Genomic DNA, 17,705 nt, shown 5'->3' on the forward strand with positions numbered 1-17,705 from the left:
GCTGGAGTTCAATTAAGCGATGAATCTTGGAGCCGTAAGTCCTATGTGGTAGTTTGAGAGTCGTGTGGTGATGTTGAATAGATGGTTTGTGTCGTTGTAGGTATATTTTATGTGTAGCCTTATGGAAGAGGGTTTTCCCCTGTTGACTCAAGAAGCATTTCGAGTCAAGGTTTATTAAGAGATTTAATAAGGTGAATAGTAGATATGTGGATAGGTTAAACGACGTCTCTTCTTGAGATCGTATTATGGTGGGACCACTTATTGATCTAAGTTTGATTTGGGAGGTCTTTGCTTTTTGGTTGTGTGTTCATCTGTTGGTGTCAGAGTGATTAGTTGAAACCACTATTAAATGTTGGTTTCTAGTGCGTTTCCCATCGTTGTTCACCAATCTAGAGAGGTGATCAGCAACTACGTTTCCGGTCCCTTTTTTGTCTTTAATCTCAAGATCAAATTCTTGTAAAGAGTAGAATCCACCTTATCAATCTTGGCTTTGCATCTTTCTTCGTCAATAAGTATCGAAAGGCTGCATGATCAGAGAATACGGTCACCTTAGAGCCAATCAAATAACTCCTAAATTTCTCCAATGCGAACACCACAACAAGTAATTCCTTCTCTGTTATAGAGAAGTTTAACTGAGCATCATTCAAGGTCCTGCTTCCGTAGTATATAGCATGAGGATGCTTGTTAACTCGCTGCCCCAAAATAGCTCCCATAGCATAGTCAGAAGCATCGCACATAATTTCAAAAGGAAGATCCCAATCCGGTGCTCGAATGATAGGTGCATGCGTCAGCTCCTTCTTGAGTGTTTCAAAAGCCCTCAAGCAGTCTTCATTGAAGTCAAACACAGCATCTTTAGCTAACAAATCACACAATGGTTTAGTGATTTTTGAGAAATTAGGAATGAACCTCCTGTAGAACACAGCATGGCCTAAAAAAGATCGAACTTCTTTAACTGTAGAAGGAGGAGGAAGCTTCGAAATTAATTCCACTTTAGCTCTATCAACTTCAATACCTTTTGCTGAAACTATATGCCCAAGGACAATGCCCTTCCTCACCATGAAGTGGCATTTTTCCCAATTTAACACCAAGTTTGCTTCTTGACACCGTTGAAGCACCAATGAGAGATGGTGGAGACATTTATCAAAAGAGGAACCAAAAACTGAAAAGTCATCCATAAATACCTCTATTATTCTTTCCACCATGTCAGAGAAGACACTCATCATGCATATTTGGAAGGCTGCTGGAGCGTTGCACAATCCGAAAGGCATTCGGCGATACGCAAAGGTGCTGAAAGGACAAGTGAATGTAGTTTTTTCTTGATCTTCTGGTGCTATTGGAATTTGATTATAATTGGAGTATCCATCCAAGAAACAATAGTGACTTTGGCCAGCAAGTCGCTCCAACATCTGATCAATGAAAGGCAGAGGAAAGTGATCTTTCCTAGTTGCATTGTTCAACTTCCTGTAGTCGATGCACACCCTCCAACCTGTGACTGTTCTTTGAGGTATGAGCTCGTTTTCTTCATTCTTTACCACTGTAATTTCGGACTTTTTAGGCACTACTTGCACTGGACTCACCCATTCACTGTTCGAAATAGGATAAATAACTCCAACATCGAGAAATTTCAAGACTTCGGCATGAACCACTTCTTTCATATGCGGGTTAAGGCGTCTTTGAGGGTCTCTAGTAGGCTTAGCTGCATCCTCCAAGAGTATTCGGTGCATGCAAATTGAAGGACTCAACCCCTTAATGTCTGCAATTGTCCATCCCAAAGCCGTCTTATGCTCCCTTAAAACTCTAAGTAATTTCTCCTCCTCTAAGCTACTCAAGTCTGAAGCGATAATCACTGGAAGAGTTTCTGAATCACCAAGATATGCATACTTCAGGGCGTCTGGAAGAGGTTTCAATTCAAGTGTAGGAGGCTTGACAATAGAGGGCACAAGCTTGGTCTCAGACAGGTCCAAAGATTCAAATTTTGGAGACCATCTAGGTGGATAAGCACTCGCTGCATTCAGTTCTTCTTGAGCTTCCAACACTTCAATATTCTCAAACTCCATTCCATGTTGAGCAATACACACTTTGAGAGGATCTTTAGAGCATGTTTCAATGAAAGATTTCTTCACAAGTTGTTGCACCACATCCACACTAAAACAATCATAAGGTTCTGCAGGTCTTTTTAATACATAAAAAATTCTCTATGTCATCGTATTACCATGCATTGTCATAGTCAACAACCCTTCTTTAACATCAATTTTTGTACCAGTAGCCATAAAAGGATGCCCCATAATTAGAGGAAGAGCTTTACCTCTGATCTCAGTATCCTCCATGTCTAAAACAATGAAATCTGCCGGAAGAATAAAATCCTCAACTTTAACTAGTACATCCTCCACTATGCCTCTTGGATACTTTACCGAACGGTCTGCAAATTGTAAGGAGATGCTTATGTTTTGCAAAGGTCCAATGCCAAGAGTTTCGTAAACTGAATAGGGCATGAGATTCACACTTGCCCCCAAATCAAGTAGGACCTTCTCAAAATTTGTCTCTCCAATGGTACATGGGATTGTAAAGCTGCCAGGATCCTTGAGCTTTGGTGGCAATTTTCTTTGAAGCACAGTGCTTACTTCCTCCGATAACATCACTTTTTCATCTTTCTCAAACCTCCTTTTGTTGGTACAGAGCTCCTTCAAAAATTTTGCATAAGAAGGAATTTGCTTGATGGCGTCGAGCAATGGTATATTAATGTGCACCTTCTTGAACTGCTCCATAATATCTCCCATATATTTATCTCTTTTCTCGTGTCTTGCACACTGTGGGAAGGATAGATGAGGGTGGAAAACGTCCTCCTTAAAGGCTGACCCCTTTACTGTGTTTTTTGGCTTTGTAGATGCAAAAACATGAGTTTTCGGTACTTTTGCAGCTGGGCAGCCCTCACCCACGAATTTTTCACCTTTTGTGGCATCTTGAATGTTGTCTAAACGTGAAAAAAGACCTCTGGAATCAGACCTTAAGGTCTGGTCATCTTGGTTCAAACCCTTCTTTTCTGAATGTTCAACTTCTCTTGGCAGCTCTACCTTGTTATCAATCACTTTTCCACTTCTTAATATTGTGACAGCCTTGGCATGCTCTTAACCTCTTGGATTAATCTTTGGTTGACTTGGAAATTGGCCTTGTCCTCTCTCCATTCTATTCAATACAGTAGCTATTTGTCCCACCTGTACTTCAAGCTTTTGCTGACTCTTCTCCAAGTTTGATTGACTTTGTTTCAATGTAGCAACTTCATAATCATACTTTTCAGTCCTCTTCAATAACAAAGCCAACATATCTTTAATGGCAGGGTCTTCTTCTTGCATTTGAGGTGCTTGGTAGGCTTGCTGAAATTGTCTTTGTTGAGGTTGGGAAGTTCCGGCTCCTTGATTATTGCTCCATGGCACGTTTGGGTGTTGTTTCCAACCTGGAGTATAATTATTTGAATAAGGCCTCCCATTGAATGCATTCACCTGTTGCACGTCATCTAACATAGGATTTGCTGGGCACATCTCAGTTTCATGAGCATTACTGGAACATAGAGCACAAACTTGTCTTGTTACCTTACTCACCAATGGAGTCAATAATTTTGTCAATGCTGCTACTTGCTCCTCCAAACCTGACCTTGTTTGAACTTCATACATGCCTCCTCGTTTCGCTGATGAAGAACTTAATGCCCTGGGATCCCTTGCACTATAATCCCAATGCTGAGAGTTCTCACAAATAGTCTAAAAAATTTGGATAGATTCCGCTGGAGTTTTGTTCATCAAGCTTCCACCTACTGTGGCATCGACCATTGCCCTGGACTGAGGATTTAATCCTCTGTAAAAGTACTCAACCTTTTGATAATCTTGTAAACCATGGTGAGGGCATTGCCGAAATAACTCCTTGTACCGCTCCCAACTTTCATGAAAAGGTTCACCATCCAGTTGAAGAAAGGTAATAATAGCCGTCAGTAGAGCACTTGTCTTTCTTGCAGGGAAGAATTTTGCAATAAACTTTGATGAAAGATCTGCCCATGAGTTTATTGATGCTTCAAGAAGAGAGTCAAACCAATCTTGCGCCTTATCCTTCAAAGAGAATGGAACAATCGGAGTCTAATCTGCTCTATGTCAACTTTTGTATAATTGAATGTTGAGCATAGATTGAAGAAATCCTTGACATGCTTGTAGGGATTTTCATTCTCCTTCCCATAGAAGTTTGGCAAGAGTTGAATAATTGCTGGTCAAATCTCAAAGTGTTGAGTTATGGGTGTCAAGACAAGACAAGTCGGCGCGGTGTAGTCTTTAGGAGCTGTGTAGTCTCTCCTGCGCCTGGGTTGTGGTGGTGGTGGATTATTGTTAAGCGGAGGAACTTGATCATTATGCTGAACAACACCACCCATCTTCTTAGGTGACAATCTACTGCTCAGTTGCTATCTTCGTAAATCTTTCAGAGTCCTCTCAAGTTTGTGATCAATAGGCAGAAGATTTGTGTGTTGTGATCTTCTCCCGTGCATAAGCCTTCAAGTATCTGATTTCTGTACCTAAACCACAAGAAAACGAGTTAAAATACTGAATGTAAGACACACCAACTAGAAAAACTAACCCTAAATCGAATTGGAAAAGGAAAAGAACGTCTAAACACAGAAAGAAAAGAAATCCTGTTTTGTGAAGGTAAACTTCCAGAATCGCGCACTGTCCACTCTTTTGAAGATTTCTCGCTGCTCAGAACTCGAAATTGCAATCCGCTTTTTGCCTTGAAAACTAGACTCTTGTATCTTTCCAGTTATGTATAACACTCCTGCAAAAATATGAAATTATCAGTTCGTAATAAGGGTTGCAAAACAGTTATAGAACACACAAGAAACAGAAAAAACTGGACTGATTTCTTATACACACTTTTGACACCAAAACGACACAAAATTCTAAAACCGAATCACACAAAATAAACTATAATTAGAATAGGGCTCCAAAATTTAAATTAAACTAAATGATCCCCGGCAGCCGGCGCCAAAAACTTGGCGGATTCCTGCAAGTATATAGGGTGGATGTAGTATAGTGAATGGAAGAAAAGGGGTTGTCGTTGCCACGAGGATATTAGTTCAACTTAAATTATGAAATTTCTAAACTAACTACACTAAAACACACAAAACAAAATACACAAATTGACAAAGACAAACACAATAACTCAAACTAAATTGTACTTATGCTTTTTGGGGTTTTTGAAAAGGGTCTTGTGCTAATGAAAAATAACTTGTAAACAGAAACTAAAAGAAAGTAATTAAAATTGATAAGAGTAAGAATATGATGATGATGAGCCTAGGGTGTCGGAATCAGCCACAAGCAATCTTATCTACGCCTTGATGCAACTAATGGATTCTATCGGATTTCTAGATGACAATTCCCGTATCTAAGTCCTTCTCAGGTACTCTAGACCATAATTTTCCTCAAGTGTATGATGCTCTCCCTCTTAGGTAAAGGTCGTATATCCTAACTATGCAGTCTATCATTCTCAGGTATAAATTTAACATGCAGGACTCATTACGTATTAGAAAATAAGAGAATCAAGCAAACCATTATTCTTTCTCAAGCAATAATGTAATTCACCATACTCAATCACAAGAAGCTAAATAAACTATATTGCATCTCTGCTTCAAATTTATCTTCAAGTCACTAAATGCAAAGTCCTATGAAGATCAATCAAAGAACTGAGACATAAAGCATAAAATCAAACAGTGATCAAGCATTCATCTAAGAGAAACAAGAAATTCATTAATTAATCATCAAAGACGTAAAACAATCATGCTAGGGCTTCATCCTAGCCCTAGAAAAGAAGTTTAGTTACTCATGTTCAAAGCAAACATATTATGAGTTCTTAAAAACATAAAGGAACTAATTGAATGAAGATGGAAGTAGAAGACGGTGGATGGCAGCAGCTTCGTTGATGGAATTTTGATATGGATCAATGCCCTTTTTGTGCTTGATAAACCTCCTTTTATATGATGTTTTTTTCCTTGTTACTTCAGACTTTGGGAACTCTTTAATAACATAGCCCAAAAACATGTGTTGGACTCTCAAGAGGCCCATAATGCTATTTTAATTTTCCCGGAATTTTGTTAAGTCATTTAGGTCTTGAAAACTCGAGCTCTTGGAGACATGTTGCAGATTCACTCGTACCGAACAGCCTGTAGTTAAATGGCCATATCTCCCACTAGGAATATCGAAATCATGAACCGTAAAATTCTGTAGAAAGTAGACATCCAGGGCTTTTCGTGCATATAAGGCTCACTCTCTGGTTCTTACTGGATCAGTACAGTTAAATCGTCAAATTTGGCTGTTCTGTCAAGACTGCTTCAGTTGTCAGGACTGCAAACGACCTTCAATCCTTTTTGCTCTCTTTTTTGCTTCTTTTCCTCATCTTTGCTCTTCAAACCTACAAACACACTAAACTAAGTAAATGGACTAAAAATAAGGAGAACTATACACAAATATCAAGATTAAAGATCAAGAAAAGGGTGTAAAAATATAAGAAAATACCAGCACATCAAGAAACTGCCAGACCACGATCTCCACATAATCGGTAACTGCTGCAACAAGTTAGGGTACAAATGGAAGAAGAGGAGGGAACGAAAAAAGAATAGCGACAAAAAGTAAGAAACATTGAACAGCAGAGCAAAATCAAATTGAAAAACAGGAGAGAATTGAAATTGTATCGCCCGAGGTGGGAGCTATTAGTTTTAAAGCCGCGTAGAGATTTCGGATGCGATTCTGGTAAGTAATATTGATTGTGATAATCAGATTTATCAAATTGGTTTTTGGGTTTTTTGGGTTCCAACGACTGTGACCAATACTTTTTTCTGTTTGTGTATATGCTAGCTTTCAATAGTGACCAGTACTACTGTACGTGTATGATCAAAAGCATCACCTATATAGCTCCCCTTTTGTGTGATTATAACAAAAGGATGAATTTCAGAGTAGACGGAATAAAAATAGCACAATACGCTGTGTTTCAAAGCTGCAAAAGACTTGCAGCTCAAATTGGGTAACGTCTTCGTTTTAGGTAATGACCCTTCGACCTGCTGATAATTTTTATGGTTGCTGTTGAAAATTTTGAAGTTAGGTGTTTCTGTTGCAATTGCAGATAACCAAAAAAAAAAAAAAACTAGAACTAAAATAATATCGAGGTGGACCTTTACTATTTATATTCGGAGTAAGTCTTTGTAGTTTTTTTTTTTTTTTTTTTTGTCGGTTTTGGGATCCATGTTTCTGTTTTTCTTTTTCTTCTTTTTGCTTTTCAGATGATGCAATAATCAAACCTTACACCATAATATTACTTGTAGTATGTATATATCAGTGGCAGTTTGATGAGAACGTATTGTTCTATATCACTCACAGCAAATATATTTGTAATATTGTTCTGGACGTATGGAATTGCTATATGTATGAGCTTAAGCTAAAATTTACAAATCACGCATATTAGTATTATATCTTGGGTTTTTAAATTGCCATATTATTGTCAGTCATTAACCTTATGTCTTATTTGACAGGTACTTCCCAAGGAATTGCCCCTTTCGTCATTTAGGAAACACTCTATTGTCTTGGACAAATCATTTACAAAGGTATGCTCTCAATTTTTTGCAGGGGTTATAATGTTTGTATGAATCTAATATCAAAGTAATGGGAGATAGCTACAGATACATGATTAATGATCTTGAAAAACCATGTCATAGAGCGAACGAGAAACAAGGGGTTAAATCAGATACATTTGCATTACGAGAGAAAATAAATGGGATACATAAGTATACATTTGACAGGTACTTCCCAAGGGATTGCCCCTTTCGTCATTTAGGAAACACTCTATTGTCTTGGACAAATCATTTACAAAGGTATGCTCTCAATTTTTTGCAGGGGTTATAATGTTTATATGAATCTAATATCAAAGTAATGGGAGACAGCTACAGATACATGATAAATGATCTCAAAAAACCATGTCATAGAGCGGACGAGAAACAAGGGGTTAAATAAGATACATTTGCATTACGAGAGAAAATAAATGGGATACATAAGTATAAAGTTTGTCAGGACCCACCCCGAATTTCACCCTGAAACACGAGAAATCCTGTGGGGTCTACCTTTAAGGAAAATTTACAAAAAAATTCGGCATAATCTTCTTTGAAAGTGGACAACCCTTACCTGAAAAATCCAACTTAACACTTCTATAACTAAACAACCATCCTCAACACCTGGAGCCTTCCTGCTCCCCAAGTTCATCACACCTCCCAATATATCAATTACTCGACTAAAATAATCCCACAACCAACAATAAACAAAATTAATTCACTAACTGGTGATCAGAGCATATCTAATAATGAAAGAATAGCAATGAATAAAGATTAAACGGAAACAACCTCTGACTATGTCTCGACTCCATGTACGCTTGACCTCATTTAAACCTAGCCTGCACACTGGGCATTTAAAACCAAAGGGCCCAGGGGAAAGTAATTTAAAAAAACGTTAGAGTGAGTGGACAAAAATAAATTAAACAACTTAACAAATACGCAATTTAAATATTTTCCCACATTTCAACTTTAAAAGCTTAGCTGCATGCAATTTTGATATCATATAACTTAAAATCCAGAAACCCATAAGAATGGACAAACCAGCCGCGCTGGTTAACTCAAATAAAGAAATCTCGTAAGAAGAGATAAACCAGCCCCGCTGGTTAATCAAATACATAATTGAGAGGAATAAAAATAAGAGGAAGAGTTATCACCATGTAAAAGGAGCCTCAAAGGCTCGGGTCGATGCCTCCCAGGCTATAATAGCGTCCTACGCTAAGCGCTCAACTAACATATGATGAGGACCGCTAATAAGGCTAGCTAACTAATAAATATAAATACCGATCGGTTGCCTCCCAGGCTATAATAGTGTCCCACGCTACGCACTCTACTCACATATGTTGAGGACCGCTAATAAGGCTATAATAACGACTCACATATAATGAGGACCGCTAATAAGGTTAGCTAGCAATAATCAATATAAATCAACCATATATTATGGTGACTAAAAACATACGAAATCACTTGAATCCATTAAACTTCTCCAATATCATACTAATGGTATGGTTCCCAACCGTACTTGAAAATCATCATAAGATATTATATTAAAACTCAATGACGTGTCTCACACGTCAAAATATTCTCAAATTTATAAATATAAACGAGATTTCAATATCAAATATAAATCATAAATAATAATATCTCCACTCGAAAATTCTCGCTAAAATATTCTCCAAGTCAAAATCATTATGCATCAATAAACAATTAAATTATGATGGAGAACTACCAAAAATCCCATTTTCGGTAATCATTTATAAATCTCAAAGTCATCGAAAAAAAATAAAACCGAAAATATTTAAATCCGGAGTCATAAAGAATATCAAAACTCAAATACCAATTTTATAACCGGAGCTCATATCCATTTATCATGACCAACACTTAATCAATGCTTCAAACTCAAATAATTTTCAAGATCATCGCATAAGCCAAAATTATAATATAAGCTCGGAAAATAAAATAATAAATTATAAAATCTTGCATGCATATTTATTTAAAATCAAAATGTCCACTCACAGTATTAGGCTTAAGTTTTCCATTGCTCAGGACACTCCTTGAGCGCCGCATCCAAATATCCATGTCCTTGAGTCAATCCCACGCCTGACCATAAGTTGTAGGACAAATTGGTCAGACCGAACTTTAAAATAACCTTTGCCTCGCTTTCTTTCCTAGTTTGACTAAGGTTTCCTAGGTCAAACTGATTTGACCAACTAACGATGCTCAACATTTTCCAAGTCAAACTGATTTGACTTAACAATTCGATCCAATTTTCCCTATACGTCCCACTAACCGTTAGACGCTTAGGCATCGCTTAATAATTCGTTTTGGTGAATCTCGATTTTTGATTAATCAAACTAATGTAATTTCGTTAACTCAAAAACATACTAACCATATTAATATGAAAAACCACCAAACTACTAAGGGCACCCAAAAAGGGTTTCCATAAATGGAAGGTTTCCAAAAACGGAAAGTGTCCCAAATAGAAACTTTCATAACTTGACAATTTTTCCGATTACAATCCAAACTTTCCTATTCCCAAAATGACATACAACGAAAAAGAAACATCAATCACTACCTCCATCATTTCTGCCAGCTCCACCCCTTGCCAGACTTTGGCAACTTGCTGGAATATTCTGCCGGATTCCAGCCTCTTGCCGGAATTTCGCCATGACCTCCCTATATTCTTCAATACACCACGTTCTAGACAAGCAACACCAAAAAAATGCATCCAATCAGTCCGAATATCCACACAACAACTATATAACATCAAAGGAGATCAAGATTACCTTCCATCGATCTCAAGTGCTATCCCAAGAACTCTCCTGGTCTGGATTCAATATGCAGGACCCCCAAACATCGACAACCGCTGCCTCATTCTTCACTGAAACAACACCATTCACCTCGGATCCTCTTCGGTCAAGCGCACCAGACCTCTGCCTCGATCCCGATCGATATGCAACTCTACCAATGTCCGTCTCAACTTCACACCAAGCTCACAGGACCTACCAAAACGCTGAAGAACTCACCAGAAACCACCGAGCGCCGGTCGCCAGAGCTAGGAGCTCGAAACTTGGAAAACATAGAAAAAGGGGTCTTCAATTAGTGCACGATCTAGGGAAAAGAAAGGTACCAGAAGGTGAAGTAGGAAGAGAGGAAGATAACCCTACCTCCCACCCGTCACGCCGTGGTCGGAATCTGGAGGATTCGCCGGAAAACAACCGAGCTTCTCTCCCTCGGTTTGGCTTTGAATCGGGCTAACATCGAGTTCTATGGATCGGGTTAGATAGAAGAGAATGGGACGGTCATTTTGAGACCGATGTGGCGGTGAGTGGTGACCGGAATCGACGACGAAGCACCGGGAAAGACTGATGCAGCCGGAGAGAGGAGAGAGAGGCTGAAGCTCGGGTCAACGCCCGAGTGTGGCTTCTTAACTCGGTCAACTCTTCCCTTCCCTTTATACTTGAATTGATGGTCAAGATCAAAACCCTAAAGATCCGACAGCCAAGATTAAATGGGCTATTCTAATTTCAGAAAATTAATTTCTTTCACCAACCTTCAATAAATCGTAGAAAATGCTTCAAAGCTCTAAAAATAAACCAAAAACACCGGAGAACCCGTGTCAACGCGAACTACGACACTGAAACCTTAAAAGAAGAATTTGACATTTCCAGAAGAAATCGCAAATAAACTCAAGTATTAACTTACTAAGTTACCGAGCACGATTAAATTCCTCAGTAACTCGTATAATACCCAGTAAAAAGGTAAAATTGGGTACGGGGCGTTACAAAGTTCTTCTAAGACTGAATGAGGTTCCTAAGGCTTAGAAACATGACACCTCTTTTTGTCCTCTCGGCTTATCATAGAGATAATTTAGATTATTAGTTTTGATATATTTTTTTTCTAATTCATTTTTTATGAGCATGCTTTTAGTGATTGGTGTTCCTTAGTCAGTCTCTTTAACTTTGTACGCTATATTAGCTCAAGGTAGTTGACTTCCATATTCTCTTTTCATATTCTTCACAAGTTTTGGTATCATATTAAACAAGTTTTGGTAACATATTAAATGTTCAGGTTTATTATCTGTGATTTATATACAATACATGTGTTTGTCAATTACACTGTCCTTCATTGACTACATGAACTGTGTTATATTATTTGTAGACCAAAATATTATGAAGCTTGCCAGTTAACTCGGGTTTACAACGATCAACAACCCAGAAAGGTTCGCAAAGATGACTGCAAGATGATCTATGCTATGCATGCTTCAAGTACCCAGACCATGAAACCAGTGAACGAATATCATGCCTATAGCTAGGTAAAAACAACCACCACTTCAAGTACGTGCTTATACATGTAACCCAGTTCAACACACCTTGACTATTCATCCTTTAATGCTATGAAAGCAACTGAGGTGTTCATGGTTATAGACCAATAGATTGTCAATAACCATATGTAACGGATGAAAGTTTTTATGTATGATGGAGAGGAATTCGACCATATTTCTCAACCTATTAAGTTGACCATATTTTGACTACCATGTTTGTAAAATATTTGTTTTTTTGGTACCCATACCCAAGAAACAAAGATACAAGCTGTTGTAAATATTATAATATATGTGGATGTCCTTGTAAATACTCATTAGTTATGTCCTTAAGATGTAAATCATACTCCTATATAAAAGAGCCTAATGAGAATGAAAGTGACACTTCTTCCTCCTCCTACATTTTGTTATTCTCTTTTCTCTCTATCTCATTCTTAGTTTATAACACGTTATCAGCACGTTTTCGCTCATCCGTTCTATGAACTCCATGATGATCTATGAGATATTGATGCAACTTTTGTTGCTTATTATTCATACTCACGATCTCTGAGTTCGCTTCTATTTTGATTATATCTTGTCTTCATATATACTTTGTTTATATTAGTGAGCTTGAAGTTTCGCTAATAATCATTTTTGAGATTATGAACCTGAAATTCAAAATTACATTAGACTTGGAGATCTAATTGTGTAAGCATAAACCTGAAGTTTTATGCATATACATGTGATCCATTGTTCACAAGATTCGAACCTGAAGTTTCGATATTGATTATTTTTTTTTCTTATGAACATGCAATTCTAAACAACATAATTGGATCCATGATGTATGATCAATGTGGTCTCTGATGCAAGATTATTGCTTAAGACCATGAACCATGATCTATGAGTTTATGAGTTTATAGGTGGTCTATATATTATTGATTTAGATCAAGAATCTATGGTTCTTATTCCCATTTGTTTGGATGAGTTTTGCAATATCATGGTGCAATTCTATGCATTTTTATGGATAATTTTATGGAACTTTTGAACACTGTTCAATATGAGACACTAAGAACCATTATTCTACCAAGAGCCATGAATGGACACATTTGCGTCTTCTAATATGGATCCTAATATGGCTATAAATGTAGATATAGTAACAATTTTTGACACATGCCTTAACATTTAGTGGCTCTCTACGAAGCCCTCTGACAAAGGCAATAAAGCTAAATTCAATCATACGTACTAACAGTCTCATTGAGATTCATCTGGACAATTTGTGGACAATGAGAAACATGTTAATATGATCAACAAATGATGATATTTGATTATAGCTATTATTGTTGTAGTAATTAATGAACATTAGTTGCAAGTTGCAACCATGTTAATGAGACTATTACCATTCTTTTACTTGCATTATGTGGGAGTTATTGAATTGATGTGTGAGTTATTGATTTAATGTGGGAGTTACTGAAATAATTAACTCAGTTTACTACCATCATGTGATCAGTTATTTTTTTAATGACTCTTCATATTACCATTTTTATTATTCGGTGTTGTTATCACTAGTTTTTATTATTATCATGATTTCTAACACCATTATCTCACTATTGTGTCAGTTACTGTTATTAATAACGATTCTTAATTTCACTTTTATTATGTGATAATAAAACAAAATTTTATCTTCCATCCGGGCATCTTCTTCTCTTTCCAACGCGTAACATGCTTTACATCTAGTAATTTCCTCATTATTGGCTTTGGTCTAGTAACTGACGATCAGATAAAGTGTACGTATAAAGGTTTGTTTTCCACTAAGTTTTTAGCGAAGCTTATCGTATTCTTATGAGTCAATTAGTTATCTTCTTCATCTCACTCTATTTTGATCGGAAAAGTAAAGGTACAACATAGTTGTTTTTCTTGGACTAGTGTTAATCTATGAATTTCTCGACTGGTATTCATTGATGATATATAGTTATCATATTGTTACGTTTAATTTCATTTGTTGCGGTAATATATTTTATTGTTGCTTATATTTTATTTCAATTTATTATGAAGGTATGAACATGGATCATGAACACGCTCAATTATTGGAGAAGATATTTGTCTTGCTGACAATGCCACCACACATATAATCCTTCATGATTGGAAATTTTCTCCATCTGAGTACCTTCTTAAACTATGTGACCACCATATATGGTATTGCCAATTTTGTTGAAGGCTCCGGAAGAGCCCACATTAGTCTTCCAAATGGAACTCAGTTGCCCGTGAAAGAGTCTTTGTACTCTCCTAGACCAAGAAGGAATTTCCTAAGTTTCAAGGATATTTGTTTGAATGGATTTCATGTTCGGACCACAAACGTCAAGAATGTGGCATATGTTTTCATTACTTCCTATATTATCAGCCAAAGCTGCGTATTGAAAAGGTTGGTTGGCCTATTATTTGGTTTATATTACACAACCATTAAGTCTATTGAGACATTGTCATTTCATGAACCAGAAATTCAAGGACAACGATACATTTATGCTTTGGCATGACCGTTTAAGTCACTCTAGATCTATAATGATATGTAGAATATTTTTATACAAATTTCAATGGTCATCCAGTGTTGACAAAACATATAATTTTGTCAAGCTTGTTCTCAATGAAAATGGGTAATTGGACCCTCTTATGCAATCAACAGGGACCAGAAGCTCCTCAGAGTTATACAATATGGTTTTCTTATCATCCTTAATTATATGAGGACCTGAAGCTCATATTTATTTTGATACAATGTTGTTGTGAAATTAGAGGAGAGAAACAAGATTATCATATTCGTGCAGGTAATTAGACTAGAAGTTCTTGTACTTCTTATGGAACCAGAAGTTTCCATTGTCACATTTTATTTATTCTTGTTCCTTACCATTTTAGAGTTTGTTAATTATTTTCCTCTTCTAAACTTTATTGTTACTCATAAGGGCTAACAATCCTATATCTCAAACATATAATTTTAAAGTGAAATATTTTTCAAAATTTTCATAAGAGTTACCAGGGTTCTAACAGCAGAAACTCAAACCGAAGTTTTGAGTATAAAATATCAATGACTTAAAAGTGAATTTGGAGTTTCACTTGAGTTACTCGAGTTTGAAGTTTCGAGCAACAGTTAACTTGAAGTTAACATTCTAAGAACCTGTAGTTCTACCATTATAAAATTGGACATGAAGCTTCAATTATATATATGAATGATGGCTTTGGAAGAGCACATACTATCCCATTTTTACATTAAGTGCGCGCCCCTAGAATGTCCCCAGATTATATAACACATACTGTGATATGAGATCCTACCTCACCTGAAGGAGGGGAGGAGATGTTGCAAACATACCTCCCCATAGTGAGACTAATTTTGGGTTAGCAACTCAAGAACAAAATTGTGAGGCGAGTTCCAAATCACATAGTATCTCGCTATGCGGCCTATTACGTGTCAAATTCTATAGTAAAGTGAGACACAAAATGTCATGAAACAACAGTTCATTGAACAAAATATACATTATTTTGACATAACTAGTTACATCATATTTTACATAAAGTGTTACTTGGAATCAGTAACAACTCTTGACGACCATTAGCTAACGCTACTTTGAGCAAATTGTTCATTTGCCTCATATATGTTTTGGTTTATCACCTTAATGAGACACTCCTCTTGTTATGAGGGGGATAAATATTATTCTTGAAGAACGACATGAATTGTTGTGGAATATTTACCTACTATCTCATTTTGAGCATGAGAAATATCTCAGCTAGTGATTTATTAAAGCTAGTGATGACAAAACTATATGTTAGCACAAAAACATTTGTTTGGGTTAAAGGCTATGAGACTAACCATATTAACCAAACAACCTTGACCCCATATGATTTGTGGGAGGAATGTGTGACATGGTTCTCCTGACGAGAATGTCATTAAAAATGTTCGAGTTCCTAATATGGCGGCTACAATATTACACATACAAAGGTTAAAAGTACACCATCATATGATGATATCTTGGTCATACAAAAATACATCCATATGGTTGATACTCATGAATTTAATATTTTTGACCTTACACTTGGTTTGGGTTCACCACCAGCCAATGGACATCTTCACTCGAAAGGAAGTGATAGACATTTAAACGCATTTTTATGCATGGTCATGATAAGACAGTGTTCGATTCCCGCCGTTACGGGGAGAGAAAAGACTACTGTAATGGACATCTTCACTCGAAAGGAAGTGATAGATATTTAAACGCATTTTTATGCATGGTCATGACAAGACAGTGTTCGATTCCTGCCGTTAAGGGGAGAGAAAAGACTACTGTCATTTGAATAACGACGTGAATCTGAGTGGAATGTATCCACTAGGTTTAAAGTTTTAAGCTCCTGAAAATGGAAGATTATACAGATCCTATAATGTTTTATGATATTATGAATATAGATCCACATTCACTAGATATAATTCATCTATGAGAGATGTTTGTCGTGGAAGTGACAATATTTGCCCCAGAAGTGGCATGGGTACTCAATATCAATAAACTCATAGTAGCTAATACATGCATATAAGAATGTGTAAGATCTATAAATGATGATCATCGATGAAAATTTGCATATGGTAGCTACCAAATACCATTAAGGACTGTATGATGCAACACTATGCCATTTCTTGCATCAGCCAACACTCATCAGGCAACACAAACGAAATTAAGTATGGTTCGGGGTTTCGGGGTTTCGAGGCGACACATTTTTTTGCTATGTTGGTGGAATATGCACTTAGACAATACTAATTTTCTTTGAAAAAAAGGTATGTTTTTGGGACAACACATATAGGTTGGTGAAGAAAGAGGTCTGTTTTAGTCTCAATTGTCAAAATGAAAGTTACATTCGGACAACACTTATAAGTCGTCTAGTTGTGAGGGTTATCTTTTCTCAATTTTTGGAGGGATTTCCAAATTGACCAATATATTTGTGTGAAAATTTTACTCATGTTAATCCGACAACATTTATGTGTTGTCTGATATTGAATTTTATTGAATTGACAACTTGTGTGAAAATTTTACTTAATTATGTTAATAAGACACCAATTATGTGTTGGCTGATATTGAATTTTATTGAATTGACAACTTGTGTGAAAATTTTACTTAATTATATTAATAAGACAACATTTATATGTTGGCTGATATTGAATTTTATTGAATTGACAACTTGTGTGAAAATTTTACTTAATTATGTTAATCCGACAACATTTATGTATTGTCTGATATTGAATTTTTATAAATTGACAACTTGTGTGAAGATTTTACTTAATTATGTTAATAAGACAACATTTATGTGTTGGCTGATACTGAAATTTAGTAATTTCTGACTTTGAAGGTAAACCCTAGCCTTTTAACTTAGAATTCCCTCCAAACCATTTGATTTTGCAGACAAATTTTTTTGTTAATAAGACAAAATTTATGTGTTGGCTGATACTGAAATAATAGTGTAATTTCTGATTTTGGAGGGAAACGAAATTTTGCCAAAATTTTAAGTTTCCGCCAAAATTTTTAGAAATTTTCAAACAAATTTCAGCTCTCCTTTTAAATTTTCGGCTCTTCTTTTTATTCAACCATTCTATCTCTCGCTCTTTTAACTTGCTCTTCCTCTGACCTCTCACTCATTCTTTCTCTCCCCCATCTTTCTCTCCCCAAGAAAATCACCCAAAACCATTTTCTTACTCTTTCCCCACCACCGAAACAAACCCACTCCCTCTCTCGGTAAGCTTAGGGACTTGGTCAATTTCGT

At 36.5% G+C, this 17,705-nt stretch overlaps 1 pseudogene; it reads right to left on the reverse strand.

Moving 5' to 3' along the window:
- Positions 1-307: 307 nt before the first annotated feature.
- LOC101307758 lies at positions 308-4,408 on the reverse strand (annotated as a pseudogene).
- Positions 4,409-17,705: the final 13,297 nt, after the last annotated feature.

Source organism: Fragaria vesca, linkage group LG2 (assembly GCF_000184155.1).
Source record: "Fragaria vesca subsp. vesca linkage group LG2, FraVesHawaii_1.0, whole genome shotgun sequence".
In the NCBI taxonomy this organism is placed as follows: domain Eukaryota; kingdom Viridiplantae; phylum Streptophyta; class Magnoliopsida; order Rosales; family Rosaceae; genus Fragaria; species Fragaria vesca.